The 15,706-nt window shown below is 39.4% G+C and overlaps 1 protein-coding gene across 1 annotated transcript in view; it reads left to right on the top strand.

Annotated features, from left to right (window-relative positions):
* Window positions 1–15,706, top strand: part of fbxw7 (F-box and WD repeat domain containing 7) — a 145,585-nt gene that overhangs the window by 2,494 nt on the left and 127,385 nt on the right. The window contains exon 2 of the mRNA XM_088075887.1: window positions 12,290–12,440. The gene's annotated coding sequence lies outside the window, so the exon portion shown is untranslated. The remainder of the gene's footprint in view (window positions 1–12,289; window positions 12,441–15,706) is intronic.

Consider the following 15,706-nt stretch of genomic DNA (forward strand, 5'->3'; position numbering starts at 1 on the left):
TATTTATTATCAAAGTTTATGACCAACCGTGTTGGTGCAGCCATGTCTTTGACTTCTCAGTATCCAGCAGATCTCTCATTTCTGTACTGACTACTGACTATTGAGCTACCTCAATAGTTGAGGATGAACACAGTTTAATTTCTTGCTGCATTTACCGCTCTGGTTTCCGTATATAAACCAGAATGGCAACACAGTTAGTCCATCATAATATAATTTTTTTTAATCATCTTTTTTTTGTTGACTTACTTAAGTCAAAGACGCACCTGTGCGGTATCTCAGCAGCCAGGTTTCTATGAGAAAACTCCCAGCTTTTTCAAAACTGGGAGGTTTTATCAAGGTCCCTGACACCAAGATATGATGTTTACATGTGCTACTCATAACCGGGAAGGTGCTAGAGCGCACTCTCTTTCAACCTGAGTTTGACCCCATTGCTTAATGTCTAATGTTAGTGAAATCTGTGGGTGTGTATTCACGCAAACCATAGTCTGGAACTGTTCATAGCACATTACTGCTACACATCAGAACTTCACAAAATCACCTAACATAATTATAAAAAGTTTCAGTTTCATTTCTCTCCGCACCCTGATTCTCTATAAGCATATGGTGTATCTCTCTTGTGCTGTTTTGTTTTAGTCAGGAAATTTAATTAAAACATTACTGTCCTTGAAGTAGAACACCATCCCGAATAGAAAGACAGTTCACTAAAGCAGCTTCCAACCCATGTTAAACCAAGGTCAGGAGGAGGGTTGTGAAGTCAGGTCGAATTACACACTTTGACACAGCCAGCACAGGTTTAACCTTCTTCACTGTGTCTGTTTTAAGATTCAAGATTACTTTATTTGCACCAAGAGAAACACAACCCCTGAGTTTAGGAGATTCACTGATAGAGGGCAACCCAACTGCCAGAAAACAAGCTACGTTACCTTTGCTCATTATGCATGAAATACATTGAAACTTAATGTTTCAATGACACTATAATAAACGTGTGGTTAGGTTTAGGCACAAAAACCACTTGGGAAAAGGTCATGTTTTGCCTTAATATACGCAGTTATGGGAGCGCAATCATAGCAGACAAAGCGACCGTGTCTCAGTAAAAAAAAAACCAATTGCTTGTTATCTTGGCAGGAAATGCAATAATGTCTTGTTAAAAACAACCGCTTTTGTCTCGTTTAGAAACGTTGATATGAAATTTGAAAATGGAAGGTATTCATGTTTTGCAGAAGTGCACAATGCCAACATTTTCTTCTGGCGACTGGGCTGTAGAGGGATGATGCTTTTATCCATATGTTGCTATCTTCAGTATTTAATTGGTACCTTACAGCATTTACCTGATGGGAGCAGTCTGTATTCTACATACAGGACATGAAAGACTAGTGGCTCTTATTTCCTCTCCAGGAGAATACTACTGTTTCTTCACCCCACCTGCCATTTAACTGGTTTCACTTGACCTCTCATGTCTGCGCCTGTCTCTCATGAGATAACTAGAGTAAGGAACACCTTTTTCTAGATTACCACAACTGGTTTTCCATACAACAGAAACAGCATGGTAACATGTAAGAAAGGAAGAGTAATAGATGCTGCTTTTTTTGTCAGTTGTCTTTTGAATTTGGGGCAGTGTCCATAAGGACAATGTCGGATGAGGGCCATATCTTAGCACAACATCCGCAGGAAGAGAAATTGAGGTAATGCTTCTTCTATATCACATGGATTACAAAAGTGCAGCTGTAAAGGTGCTCTTTTTTTGTCAATTTGATGCACAGAGTGTAAAAAACCCAACTGGTTACGCAGTCAGTGGACTGAATAGATACTTTACCGTTTACTTGTCAAATCTGCAACTACTCCAGCGAGACTTTTCCTTAATAGACAATTTAAAACATCTTTCTGGTAAACCACAGTGGGAGGTTGACATTTTTTTGAGACAGTTTCAACAGAAGCTCAATACAAAGAGCCTAAATGAAGGATTTATTTCAGTGCTGTTGGTTTGTGTTAGGCTGTAAAGGAGTTACTGATTTCTGGACATTTTTAGCAACATACTGTTAAGAGGTACATTGGAAGGCATTTGTGGAACAGATGAAGTAGTCTGGACAGCCAGCAACATTTGCATGTTTCCCACTAGTTCTGGAAGTTTGGCTTAATTTGTTGAAGTTTGTTATTGCACTTTTTCAGCTCTGACAACCAACCATAGAAACCCAACAGTATCAACTGTTTATCAAAATGAAAAAAGTTTTGCCCCTTATGTGTAAGTATTGATTTTGAAGGGTAGCAAACGAGTCTAGACTCTAACTTTGTCTGTTGTAATAAGCGATACACTGTGTGTATGCATGCCCTTAGAATAGATAATAGAAGAGATCCATTGAGGACAACATGTTAGTCACAGTCACCAGAAATAAGTTTGCTCATTTGATTGTCAATAGTCAATAGACAAGAACCACTTTGTTTTCTGGAGTTCAGTCTGTTCAGTTTCATTTTTGACTTGAAAAGCAGCAGTGTGTTTAAAGCTCATTTGAAAAAAAAAGAAGAAAATTTGATCAACATAATCATGCATCAATGAGGCTGATAAGTTACCACAACAACTTTGGGAATTTGTCGTGGTAGTATGAAATATCTGGAAATTTAGAGGTAAACTTTGGAATTTATAGTAAGTTTGCGGACTTTTGCCTTTGATGTGATGTCAGATACTGGTTTTTTTCATGTTTTGTGCATTCATGACATGCACAAAGTCATTTCTTTTGGTCTGTTCATGGTCCAGTAATTTATAATTTTGCAACTTAGTGTGATGAATGGAAAAGACTGTTCATTATTTACAAACCAAGCAGCTACAGTTTTGATTTAATTACCCACAATGATTCAAAATGCCCTCTGTGTATCACTTTTAAAGTGCATGTATCAAAACCCTCAGTTCATTGTATGATGTTGTGTGGGACATGTGTTCCTCTATCAAACAGTTAAGGCGATATAAATAAGTGAGAATTTGAGAAGTACTAAGATAGGCTGATGGTACTGAGAAAAAAATGGCAAATTTTCAGTTTACATAGATCCACGTGATGAACCAGTATTTTACTGGCTGTGATTGTTGCTGCAGGGCCTTGGGGAGTGAGAGATGAGGGGTATCCTAGACTTTGTTTGTAGAAAGCTTCACATTCCCACACTCCTGACTGTTGCTGTGTAACTGACCCCAGGGCCTTCCTTAAAACCATTCTCATACGGACAGTGAGATTTCCTGGCTTTGAAGCTCATATTGACAAAACATGAAGGGTGGAACGAGTGAGATTGGTTATTAAGGATGACAGTAGAGGGTAAGAGTTTCAGGTGGCAAACATCCCTCGAGACGAGACTGAATTTCTGTATAATTAGAAACAATTAAAAGCACATTTGTACATACTCAAGTGAGACTAATAATTGCTGATAAACGCTTTCTTCGTCAAACTTATTTTGGTAGGCTGATAAGATATTTTGTAGGCAGACACAGATGCCTCTGAATGTTTACATATTCATGAAATATATTATATGATCTTGGATTGTTTGGGAAATGGGGAAACTGCAACCACATAAGTGTCTTTGGATTTGTTGACTATTTCCTTCTGATTTGTAGTGACCGGTTTGCTTTGTATTGCGTCCCCCATCACTGTTAACTCACCCGGGGATGCTCTTCATAGATTTGTCCTGTTTTAAGGCATGTTGGAGTACTGCAACCAACGTCTGCAGACAGATTTGAACCAGGAATATTGGGATTACATGATATGCATTTTATAGATTTATGGATAATATATTTCTGTGACAGGTGGAGCTTCTAAATGAGGTTCCTGCTGTCCCCCAGACTCATTTCTTTCGGCCCTTTTTACACAGAGAGTACATTATAGGGCTGCTATAAGAAGACCCTTCTTTACGCCACCTTTGCCTTCCTACACATAACCAAACAACAGCAGCATCATGTAGCTCCAGTGTGATTTTAGACGGCATGTAGGCATCGCAGAAACAAAAGAGGCTTGATGAATGTGATGGCCGTGACATGTGACACAGCCTATAGGGTGACATATAACATGGCATCGACAGCCCATTTCGAAACAATAAAAAAGGCATAAAATGGCAATAACAATCAGTTACCGTCCCTGGTATATGGTGGCTGATCTCGTCCTCTGCAAGGAGCTCATTGTTTTCCCAACTTGTGGGAAAACTATGAGATTTGGGAGCTAGCTGCTAAATGCTGCCAGCTACTTTTTATGTCTCTGAAGTTAGGTCGCTCGCATAACATGCCATCAAAATGTCACATCCGTCCTGTCCTTGGTCCTTTCAGACCTCGATGTGGCAATGTTTATACCGTCGTTGTCGGCTAAAAGGTGAGACAATGCTGTCCCCCCATTCTGTGGTTGTACCTTTCATAAAGGTACAACCACAGAAAATGGCGCAATACTCCCACCTTGACCAGGCAATTTAAAAGAAGCTTTTGTGTACGCACCCTCTGTAAAGTAGCCTTCATGTAAATGGATGGTTTAATTGTTCAGTGGCATCCATTGTTTAGCAGACAAGCCAGGAAGACTTTGGCAGGATGAGGAATGATGAGTTCTAGAGCGCACGGTTATAGCAGGAGCTTCCCAAAACAAGGTGCAGACACAATAAAGCATGTGTTCATCAGAGTCAGAAGAGACAGTGGCAGTGTAGATGTTTAAATTTCCTGCCATACATTGGAAATACCCCCAAGTCAACAGGGATGGCAGGGACCATCTGGCTGATGGTCGTGGAGGAAATGGAAAGGACCAAGAAGACGAGGACTTAAGAGAGAAGCATCTGGGTTGAACTGCTTTAGTAACGCAATGAGTGCAGTCTGATTAGGATGGGCAGTCCTCCAGACCTTTTACAACCCAAAAACAAGGTTCAGTGAAAAGGACATTTGGATAATTAGTGAATCATGATATCCGTTGGATTGGGGGAATTACTGATGATAGTTTAAATTGGCATCCACAGTCCAGAGAGGAGACAGGAGAAGGGTTTGAGAGCACAAGTTAGGCCTTTTGGTCAAGATGAGTTTGAGGACTTGGAGATTACAGTCAGTGTTTCTGTGTTTGAGTTTTAAAAAGCAGTTTGAGTTTCAAGTGGCGAAAGAAGGTTTTAGCTGCAGCGTTTGAGTTTAGAGGGGAGACTTAAAGTGGGAAGTGTTGTATGAATCAGTCTTGTTAAACACGTGCGATATCCTTTTCATTAATTTTAATGAATTTAGACGTTCATGGGGTTGATGAGGACAGATGTGCTGATCTAGACGAGAGAGGACAGGAGGTCAAAGGAGGATGAGAGAAGAGATAAATATGTTGATGCGGGGGAATTGGTGGAGAGAGACTTGAAAAAAGTCAGAAGGAAACAAGTGGAGGACGTATGATGTGTGGGGAGCCTTCTTTAGAGGAGTTAGTAAATGGGGGAATGGAGAAGGAAACAAAACATGAGGAGAGGCAAAAAGATTAGCAGAGCAGACTCTACAGAAGTCCAGCCTGCCGTCAGCATCGTTTGTGCGTGTGTGCGTGTGTGTGTGTGTGTGTGTGTGTGTGTGTGGGCAGGCAGAGGCACTTGAGAGAAAGCGAGATCAAGGAAAGAGGAAATTAAAGGACTTTTCTGTGGGGAGGTCCAAGTCACCTTGAAGAGAGAGAGATCTCCTTTTCCTGGAAATCTCATGGAAAAAAATCTCCCCGAAACCCATCAAGTAGGACTTCGGGGCAACAACAGACAACAACATCAAGGAGGCTGGAAGTAAAGGTTTGGCTGGAAGTAGGTCAAATGTTTGGATATCACAACTCACTTTAGGCCTTTTATCTACCTTCCCTCCTCCGAAGGAACTCTCAATCCTCCTCAAACGCCTGATTGCTGCATCCAAAATCACCATATTTAGCTGCAGCCTGCAGAGTGAGTACTCCTCGCTGTTACGCTGCTTCTCGACTTGAAGAATCTCAGACGCCTGAGGTGTCTCCCACTGATGATTCAAATCTTCAATTTTCATGTTGTTGCCCTATAAATTTCACTTCCTGACGTGTGTCAGCTAGCTTCTTGCTAGCATTAGGAGCTAATCAAGTAGCCTGTCATGTGATGACACACTGATTACATTGCGTACTGACGGCTCACTTTAAGTCAAAATCAGTATCCTGTTGTTTTGGATTTCACAGGGAGTAATGAGGAGAGGTGCAGCACAGAGAGACAGAGCTAAAGATAAAGTGAAAAAGTGCTTAACAACCTGTAAAGATCAGTTACTTTTTTTTTTGTTGTTGAATCATATCGTTTGCTAATGCCCTGGTATCAAATGATCTGTGGCCCAGTACCAGTCTGTGGGTTGGCAGTCCCTGATCTAGCTATGCCTAGCCACTTAGCTACATGAATGTAGAAATGCTAATATTAGCTTTTGCACTCAGTGGCAGCAACACTTCATGTGAGTCATTTCACCTGTGTCAAGTTGAAGCTGTGGAAGTTGTAGATACTTGCAAGTTATTAGATTGGGTAATACGATATGCAGTGTCTTTTGTTGTGTTTGAAATAAAGTGTCAGTTAGCCAGAAGTTAACATTTAATAAACATCAGGTTGAATCCTGGAGAAAAAAAGCAAAGTTGGAAAATGATATGATGGATCATGTTTTGAGATATTAATCAGATAATGTTCTGTACTATGGAACCTCTGTAGATATAATAATATTTGGCTTTATCTGTTTTTATGTTAAGTTGTTAGTGTCATAGTAAAAGTCGTCGGCGTTTTTTTTTTTTTAAAGATTTTTTGGGGAGCATTTTGCCTTTAATTGACAGCACAAGTGTGAAAGAGGAAGAGAGAGAGAGGGGGTGACATGCAGCAAAGGGCCAAGGCTGGAATTGAATCCGCAGTCGCTGTGGCGAGGACACAGCCTCCGTACATGGGGCGCCCTCTCTATCCACTGAGCCACCAGGCGCCCTGTCGTCAGTGTTTTAAAAGTCATTAAGATGAACTTCCCTGTGATAATTTGCCTGTAACTTCTCATTTATTCACTTCTCGTTCCCTTCAGCACTCCAGTATTGTATGCTGTTCTCATGCTCATAAAAAAATAGGCTCCATATCTTAAGATTTAGTATTTTTTGTTTGTTTTATTGCATGCGTTCATCATCCAATTTCTCTGTCTATACTGCTACCATCAATCATGTGACGGTACTTTCTGGTCCGTGCTTTCTTAATATGCCTCCTTAATGAGTTTTCAGGGTTAACTGGAGAATTACAGGCAACAACAGCCGAGCGTGGGTGTGCTCTGCAGTTGTGAATGGCCCTCTGCTCTGTATCTGTGAGGCACAAGGAGCACGTTAATAATTCAGTGCTGTGCCATGTAGCTCTGAGTCGGTTAATGAACACAGAGAGGAATCTCCCAGGCATATTGCTTTGATGTGGGCTATACTGCGAACGCTGCGTGACATCGTGCAGGGACGAGAGGAAGGTGCAGATTGGGACATAACAAGTCAATAATAGATATATTATAGTTTATAATAGTGCTGTGGCAGTACGATTTGAGGCTAACTAAAAACAGATAGGAGAGTGGAGCAGAGTGTTCATCCTGTCCTAGGAGAGACACCTCCTTTGTTTCTTGGTGCTGAACAAGCACGTTTTTAACAGTTGCAGTATCCTTTTACTCATCATGTCTGCAGGAACACATAATGGGACAGTTTTCTCACAAAGAGCAGGCCTTCCAGTTGTACTGTTTTTTGGACAAATTTCTCACCATCTATGATTCAAATTTGTGGTTTTGAATCAATAAAGTTATGTCTTTAAAGCTTTCAGTCACCAGTACACTTTTACAGTTTAAAGTCTTGATAAGTAACCACTTTTTTAAATTATCAATAGTGATGGACATAGAGTTGAAAATCAAGTCTTATCACAACAAGGTATATTGTTAATGTGGCCATATTTTTGGACAGTGATGCAATACTTGCTCAATTCGATTCAATTAAAGGGTCTGTGACTGATGTGTATATGTCTTTCTCTTGGCTGCTTGCCATCCTCTGCCTGGTGATAGGCTGCTAGCACTGTTTCAGTGTTTAGGAAGGAGATGTGCTTGGATGCAAATGGTGACACAGATGTGCTATAGAAATTTTAAAATAAAGGCATGACAATATTCATTGATGTTGTCACTTTGCATCAATAATTTTTGATTGATTATTTAATCGATATATAGATACAAATTTATGTGTCATTACACTCCTAATGGTCAGTATGAAAAATACAGTATATTGTTGTATAATATGGTATATGTCCTTTTGTATCATGGATTCTATCTATAGTAATATATTACATTTTTTGTGAATTTTATTGAGAATCAATTTATAGATACAAGAACATTTGTCAACTCAGTTAAATATCTGACAATTCAACCTGCTCGCTTCAAACCTACAATAACTGTTTTATTGGCTGCTTGAGGGACGCTGGTTTTGGACACAACATTGATAATTAATCACCTTTAGGTGGATAATGGCAAACATATTAGCAAATAACCATTTATTAACAAATAAAGCACTTAAACAGCAACATTATCTTTCATTTGAAGTCCCGTTTGTGGTTACCTGATGAATTTTAATCCAATATTTTTTTAGCTCTGTTTTTGGTCTCTACCAACTCAAGAGGGAAATATTTGGCTCTTTATCTGTTAAATGCTCCAGTATTCTCATAGGCTAGTTGCTAATATGCCTGCTGTATGCTCTGCTGCCCGCTGTGGCCAAAAACAATATTAGAGTATACCAAAACAGTTGAGTTGTGGGTCGCTGCCAGACAACTAAACAGCTATCTGAAACTCACTATAAAGCTCAGTACAGTTGAGGGGAGATGCAGACTCTTCTCTGTAGGGTCATCACTACGAGTGACCTCATTCACATTTTTTTTCTCGTTTTAATAATAATTTAAAAAAAGAATTCTCATAGCTCCTGCAAATCCAATTTTGCCTCAAGCAGTTATACTCATGGTTTTGTTATTTGGTCAATGGTGTAGTGCAGCCAGATATTGGTAGATTGATCAAGATAGCTATAGCGGTATAATGATATCGCTGTTGGTTGATTAATTTCTGTTGTCTCGATATAATTTATCAAATCACCCAATACTAAACAGTAGTTTAATTAGTATTTGGAGCAGTCATTAGTTGCAGCCCTATTGTATGCAGACTGACAGCAAACATGGGTCTTTACCACGTTGTAATGTTGGTGTGAAAGAGATATGAGGATCTCCCCAGCACACGGATGCATCTCCAGCCTCAGTGTGATTTGCTGTCGGAGGCTCTGGGGCTTTTAGCTCAGACCTTTTCCATCTCGCCTTAACACAATTGCATCTCTTCACTGCCACCCACAACTCATTCCCTCTCAAATGCCCACCAGTCCTTCTCTGAGACTGCAGCAGAGGTGCAGGATGAAAACCATTTGAAAGGAGGCCTCTCCCAGCAGAGGTCCTGTTGGCATGGAAACGGCTGTCTTTGTGAATGGAGGCTTCTTTTACACGCCTGGTCAGAGGTTTCCCACTGTCTCATGGTCCAAGAGGACCCTGTTAGACTTCTTACAAGAAAACCTTTACCTTTACAAATTCACCAAATCTGAATTTATATTGGTTTTATGGTACTTTTTGATGACGCTCTCGTCTTCTTGTTGTTTTCTTCAGGTTCTTAACTATCAGTTGTTTGGTTGGTTGTGTTTCTGCGGGTCTTATGTTTTAATTTTCTCATTATGTAAACACTAGAGTGCTCTTATTCATCTGTGGTTCACAATGAATATTTAGGGGGAATTTGGACCTGAAGTTTAAAGAAACGGACATTCAAAAGATTGCTGAATTAAGCAGGGAGTCCTCTGTGTTTCTCCTGGATCTTTTCAACACAAGCAGTACAAACTCTTAGTATTTCTCTGAACTGGTTCCATGACGCGTTCATGTTGATTTTCTCAGCTTTTGCATATTTTACTAAATACTGTGTAAAATATATTGTTTTTGCTTCTTGTTCATGAACTGTTCAGTTCATCACAACTAATGCTGTGCCTTTTAAGATAATTAGTTGACTCAGGGTTTCCCACATGTTCATTTACTTGTGGGAGCCAGCCAAAATGTAAACATCCGCTGCCACAAATACATTTTCTACTTTGGAGCTGGACTGTTAATTTAGAGCACTGTTGCAATATATATTCAGTTGAGTTTTTGATTGCACCACATTCTTGGAGTGCAGAGCATACTCCGGGCACAGGGAGCAGCGGGCGCATTGAAAGTGAAACTTAACTGTTAATTCTGCTGAGTTTAAAAGTTTGAATTCACAGGCAGCAGCACCTGCACTCAGTAATCGATTTTATTTGATCAGCTCTAAATGTATTGACAGATTAATAATCTGCCCTGTGACTCACAAACTGCTGTTGAAGAAAAAACGGAACTCCGCCTGCGCTGCGTTCACGAAGCCACAAAAATTTCTAAATTTAGAAAGGGGACACAGAATGACACTCAAGTTCTGTGGAAAACACAGGCTGAGTAATCTGTTGTTTTCCAGATTAGATGAGCTATAACCAATAAAGAATATCTTTAATAAACAATAGACTAAAGACAGGACAATCATTTTGACAAATTTGTCAGGAAGAAACAGCTTGCTGGGTGACAAGATACAAATGTTGACCGGAATAGGATTACATTCGCTTTATATGTAGGTTGAAATAGAATTAGAAAAAATATCAATCAGCATCATCAGTGTTTTTGAGAATAAGACTTCCAATAATGAATGTCTTCTGGGATTCATTTTCCATTTATCTGCATTTTAAAAGGAGTTGTTGTCGTGGTAAGCCATAAGCGGAAGCCTTTTGCTTTTACAATCGCAATCATTTCAAAATATTGTAGTGCCTCCATAAATTCAAATGTTGAACAGCTATAAATTGATAATTAGCTGGCATTTCAACAGCCCAGTAGGTGTCAGGAAGGACTAACCCAGTAATAACAGAGGTAAATCTATTGTGACACAAAGAAAAGAGTGTTTTGTTGGTGATGCTGTATACACTCAGACAGGTCGTTTGTCTAAATTAGACCATGATTCTTGAAGGGAAACCAGCAAGAGTCTGTACTCTGTGGAGCAGGAAAGAGAACCACTGACCTGATTATTCATTTCCAAATTCAGTTTAATCAACTAAAAAGCCAAGGTCACTGCAGCATCCCGTCCTTGTCTTTTCTCCGCCACGCAGGTGTCTACAGCTGGCACACTCCTCATCGTCTGCCCTTCATACTGTTTCCAGATTGTGATTAAAAATGTGGTTGCACCGTTATGTGGCTGCACTGTTTTGGGGAAAATAATATCTACAATAAATGTGCACAGTATGGTAGAATTTGCCCATCTAGCTTTAAAATTGCAAAAACTAACCTTACCATTTGAGACAGTTAAGTCTAAAACATTATATTTAGTCAGTTTGTGGATTCATTTTATGACTTTTTCCTGCTGCAGTTTGCCAACATAGAAGTCGTCTCTGTTTGAAGCTATGTAGATCAGTTCTCTGGCCCACATTCCCTTTCTTCTGGATGAATTATTTACTGTTTATCAAAATTAAAGTAGGCTGGGTCACGCTTACTGGAGCTTTAAAATGCATCTTGTGTGAATTGATCCCAAGTCGACAGCTTTAAGCAGACATGAATGCACCCAAAATACATGAATAGCATGTTCAATAATAACGCTGTTTAGATATCTACATTTGAGTTAATTTATAGCTTTTATTGTTTAAATTGCATTTTACCTGCTTATTCTTTAGATCAAAGTATAGTAACAGGTTGTTTGGGTGTCATAACAAAGTAAAGGCACTAAAGGAATGTGTTGCATTGTCATGATAGGATATCCTCCCTTCAAACTTGACCTGGGTGGCTTTCCGTTGGGGTTGCAGGCAGCTGGCGGCTCAGTTAAAGTGCCTTTAAGTCTATTAGAGAGGATAATCCATGAGGGAGAGTGCAGTGAACAGAAGGAGCAGCAAAACAATTCACTTTCCTCACTTTTACCATCTGATCGTACATCCCCTCCCTATGCAGCCTAACGCTCTCCAACACATGGCCACCATATGTTTTCTGCATTACTCCCTAAAAGGAAAGACGGCCTGCCTAAACAAGACGTAGAACACACAGGAAAACAATGACATGACCTCAAAGTTTTATCTCTGCTCTAAGTTGCCATAAACAATCTCTGAGGTGCATTTTCTTTTTTTGACATTACACGATGAAAGTTAACAGGCACGATTTGTTCATTTCTCTGCTGTTTCTGTCTCTATTGTAACCCATAGTTGTTTTCTCACCTTTTATTGCTTTCTCTACATTTCTTTTCTAGCCTCCCACCTTCCACCTCCAGTGCCCCTGGCTCAGTCGGTGGCTCAGCATCACTTCAAAGGGGAAGGTCTGCGGTGCTGCAGATAACACGCTGTACCCCCAAGCACCGGCAAGCTTTTCCCGAGCCCCTACGCAGTCCCTCAACTGACAAGGTTCGGCCCCTTCTGTGTCTTATAGCAAACTGTCTCTGCTACTCTTGTTTTTTTGTTGCAGCTGTTCATAGTGTTTTTTCCTCTAGTATGTCTCTGGCTGTTGTTCTTTAGAGCCCCTGGCTGAAATGTACACTTTAGCGACATTGTTGTCTCTCAGCATTTGTGTGTACTCGTGGAACTTGAAAATATAAAAAGGAAGGAGCAACTTGTTGGCATTTAGTTATTCAGAGTATTATGGCCAAAGGGCAAAGGAGGAGTCCTAATTTTTGTCAGTGAAATTCATATCCATACATAATGTTTGACTGACTGAACTGACCGGTCTGATTTGAATTCTGAATTGACACCTGATGCCTCTGCGTTAAAGGTCCTGTAGAAGAAGCTAGGACTCAGAATAATGTCAGTCAGATCAGATTTGGCTGTTCAATATGTATTTTCTACTGTCTGCTTGTAACTTATAGAGTTTGAAAAATGAAATGGGTTCAGTGGGGCAGTGGTGTTTTTGTAACAATGTCAACAGGCTGAGTTGGCCCTCTGAGCTGATGTGGGCTAACTAAGCTAATGACATGTGCAACAACATGTTTTGCTGACACTAGATATCAAACAAAAGCCAGACGCTGTTTCCACGGTGCCAAAAACCTGCTTACGTCTACTAACATATCGCTTTTTAATCTAATAGGGAAGGTTACAATCCACATTCATACCTGCATCAAATGACTCTGCAGAAGTCACAGGTTATTATTGCCTGCATCTTCAACTAGCATTAATGGAAACACAACACCTGGGTTAACATGCTAATTTTAGCGTCTTTACCGGCAAGATGCAATGACTGGCTATTACCAATTACCATCAGCACTCAAAACATCAATCCAAACTTAGGTGGGACTGAGTTTGAAAAAGAGACTGAATAAGTAAGAGATATATAAAGAGAAGTAACAGCCATAATGTTTTCAAAGGTTTTCATCCATGCTGCTTTCTAATGTATACCTGTTGTCCAGCCCATCTGTGATGTAGAACTTGACACCAAAAAAACCCTGCCACACACAAAAAGCCACACTTGTCTGCTGCAGAGCTGTGTATCCAGCTCTGCTCTACTCTCAATGGAAAAGCAGTCTATAAAATATTCTTAGCTGGTTTACCCATGTTTAAAAGGGTTTTAGACTCATCCTGGGTTTGGGTCTGCAGCCTCCTGTACGGACAGCAGCATGAAAGAGAGTAAAGCGCCTGCTATGCAGCTTCATCTGCCAACCAAAACATCCCCAGAGGTACACTAAACACCGACTAACAAAAACAAAAAAACAAAACAAAAAAACCAAAAAAAAGCTCCCCTGATGCTTTCCTTCAAAAAATCTGATATGATGTATGAATATGAATATTTGGCATTCATGAGGCAGCCCTAGTAGAGGACAATACTTACAATAATACAATACAATAATGAATTATAATAACTTTTTTCCCCAAAACCTTTCAAAACAACTGTTGCGATGTTCTTCACACACCAGGGGCCAGAGCCGTGAATGATGTGTATGCTCAAAAATCATGCATACAACTGCCAACCATAGCCCGGCATTTATGAAGGAGGACTATGCGGTGAGAATGTGCACACCTCATGCATTCTTCCGACGAGTCATACATCACTTTTAGCTGAGGTGGCTCTAAGTGATGTTGTTTTTTAAGGTTGTTTGCCTGTTACACAGATTGTGTTATTATTTTTGCAGGATGCACGCTGTTCTGTAAAATGTCAATCAAAGGCACATTTATTAAGTTAATTTGAAATTATTTATGAGTGTTAAACTCATCATTCTTTTATTTAACAGTCATCTCCCCATTTGTGATCATTTTAATTTGACACTTTTTGCAGTTGCTTTTCTAAAATGAAATATTCTTCCACACTGTCATTACTTCTTCAAAAACAATGATATATTTTACTGAATGAAAGATTGATTACATCTTGTCTCACCCTCTGCATGCCTGCGTGAGTGATCACATGGTAATTATAAAGCTCAAATATCCCTGTTTTCTTACAGAGTAATTCAGTTTGATTCATGACACTGCGGTTGGCAGAAAGATATAAGAGCAATTACTTTTCTCTTTGATTCTGTGAAATCATAATTTGACTCACTTTTGGCTCAAGCTGTATAAACACTAGATAAATGTAATAATGAGTGTGACACTATTCAAATACTCTTTAAACTTGCTTTAAAAATGACAAAAATTATATTCCAATCATTTTACTTACATCAGTGCTGTTATATAAATGCTAATATACTGTTTTTGCCAATTCTGATTGGTGGATCTGGGCATCCCACACATACACTGGAGGATGGATGGCTGCTCTATAGAGTATTAAAGTATTTTGGTGTTGCTCAAAGTCATGGCACCTGTTGGCTTATCAGCGTTTCCATGGTAGCAGCATGTTGCTGCTCAGGTTCCTCATGATTTCCTCTGGGATGAAACACCTCTTAATCTTCTGTCTAAGAACATTTTTGTCCGCCTGTAGATTTCTGTGCCACTGACTGTCCCCAGTGAAAAAAAGACCATTATACAAGTACATCCTCCATGTAATCCACTGCTAGATAAATCTTGCCAAACGTACCATTAATATTTAATACAAACTACTGGTGTCATGCAGAGACAAAAGGGTTCGTGAAAGAAACTATATAAAGATCAGTGAAACCTCTGATAACAAGCTTCACTTAACTGTTGGACTAGTTTTTTGGAATAACAGAAAAAAGAAACGAATAAATCACACAAAGAACAAAAGATGACATGCCTTTGAAGACAGTCAAGTCATGTACATGTTTCTATATTTTCTCTGGCAGTAGACACATGTTGGCGAATGTCCCTCTCAGTATCATGCAAATTAATTATTCATCTTTTAAATTATAGGATATAACACTTGTGAATAATACATTTTTTTAGACCTGCTGTTTGTCTGGATAAATGTTATATTTACATGCCCATTATATGACACTATCACACATTATTTGTAGGTAGTTGAACCCAATTTACAGTTAAATGCTTGCAAGTAAAAAATAGTGTTCACTGCACTAACATTTGAACTTTGGCAGACCTTTCAGACTTTCACTTGTCTAGAAGTTCTACTAAATGATTCATTGCTTTTCTTTCCAGTTTGTTTTTGAAAACTATGGCTGCATATTTGCAGCCTGAATACTTATTGGATACAGTTAGGCATGAGACAAAATATTAAATAAAATTTTGTGATGCTGAGAGTGGGTGACTGTATTTTAAAAATTGACCCGGTCTGG

Source organism: Plectropomus leopardus, chromosome 3 (assembly GCF_026936395.1).
Source record: "Plectropomus leopardus strain MGB_pleo_1.0 chromosome 3, ASM2693639v1, whole genome shotgun sequence".
Lineage (NCBI taxonomy): Eukaryota > Metazoa > Chordata > Actinopteri > Perciformes > Serranidae > Plectropomus > Plectropomus leopardus.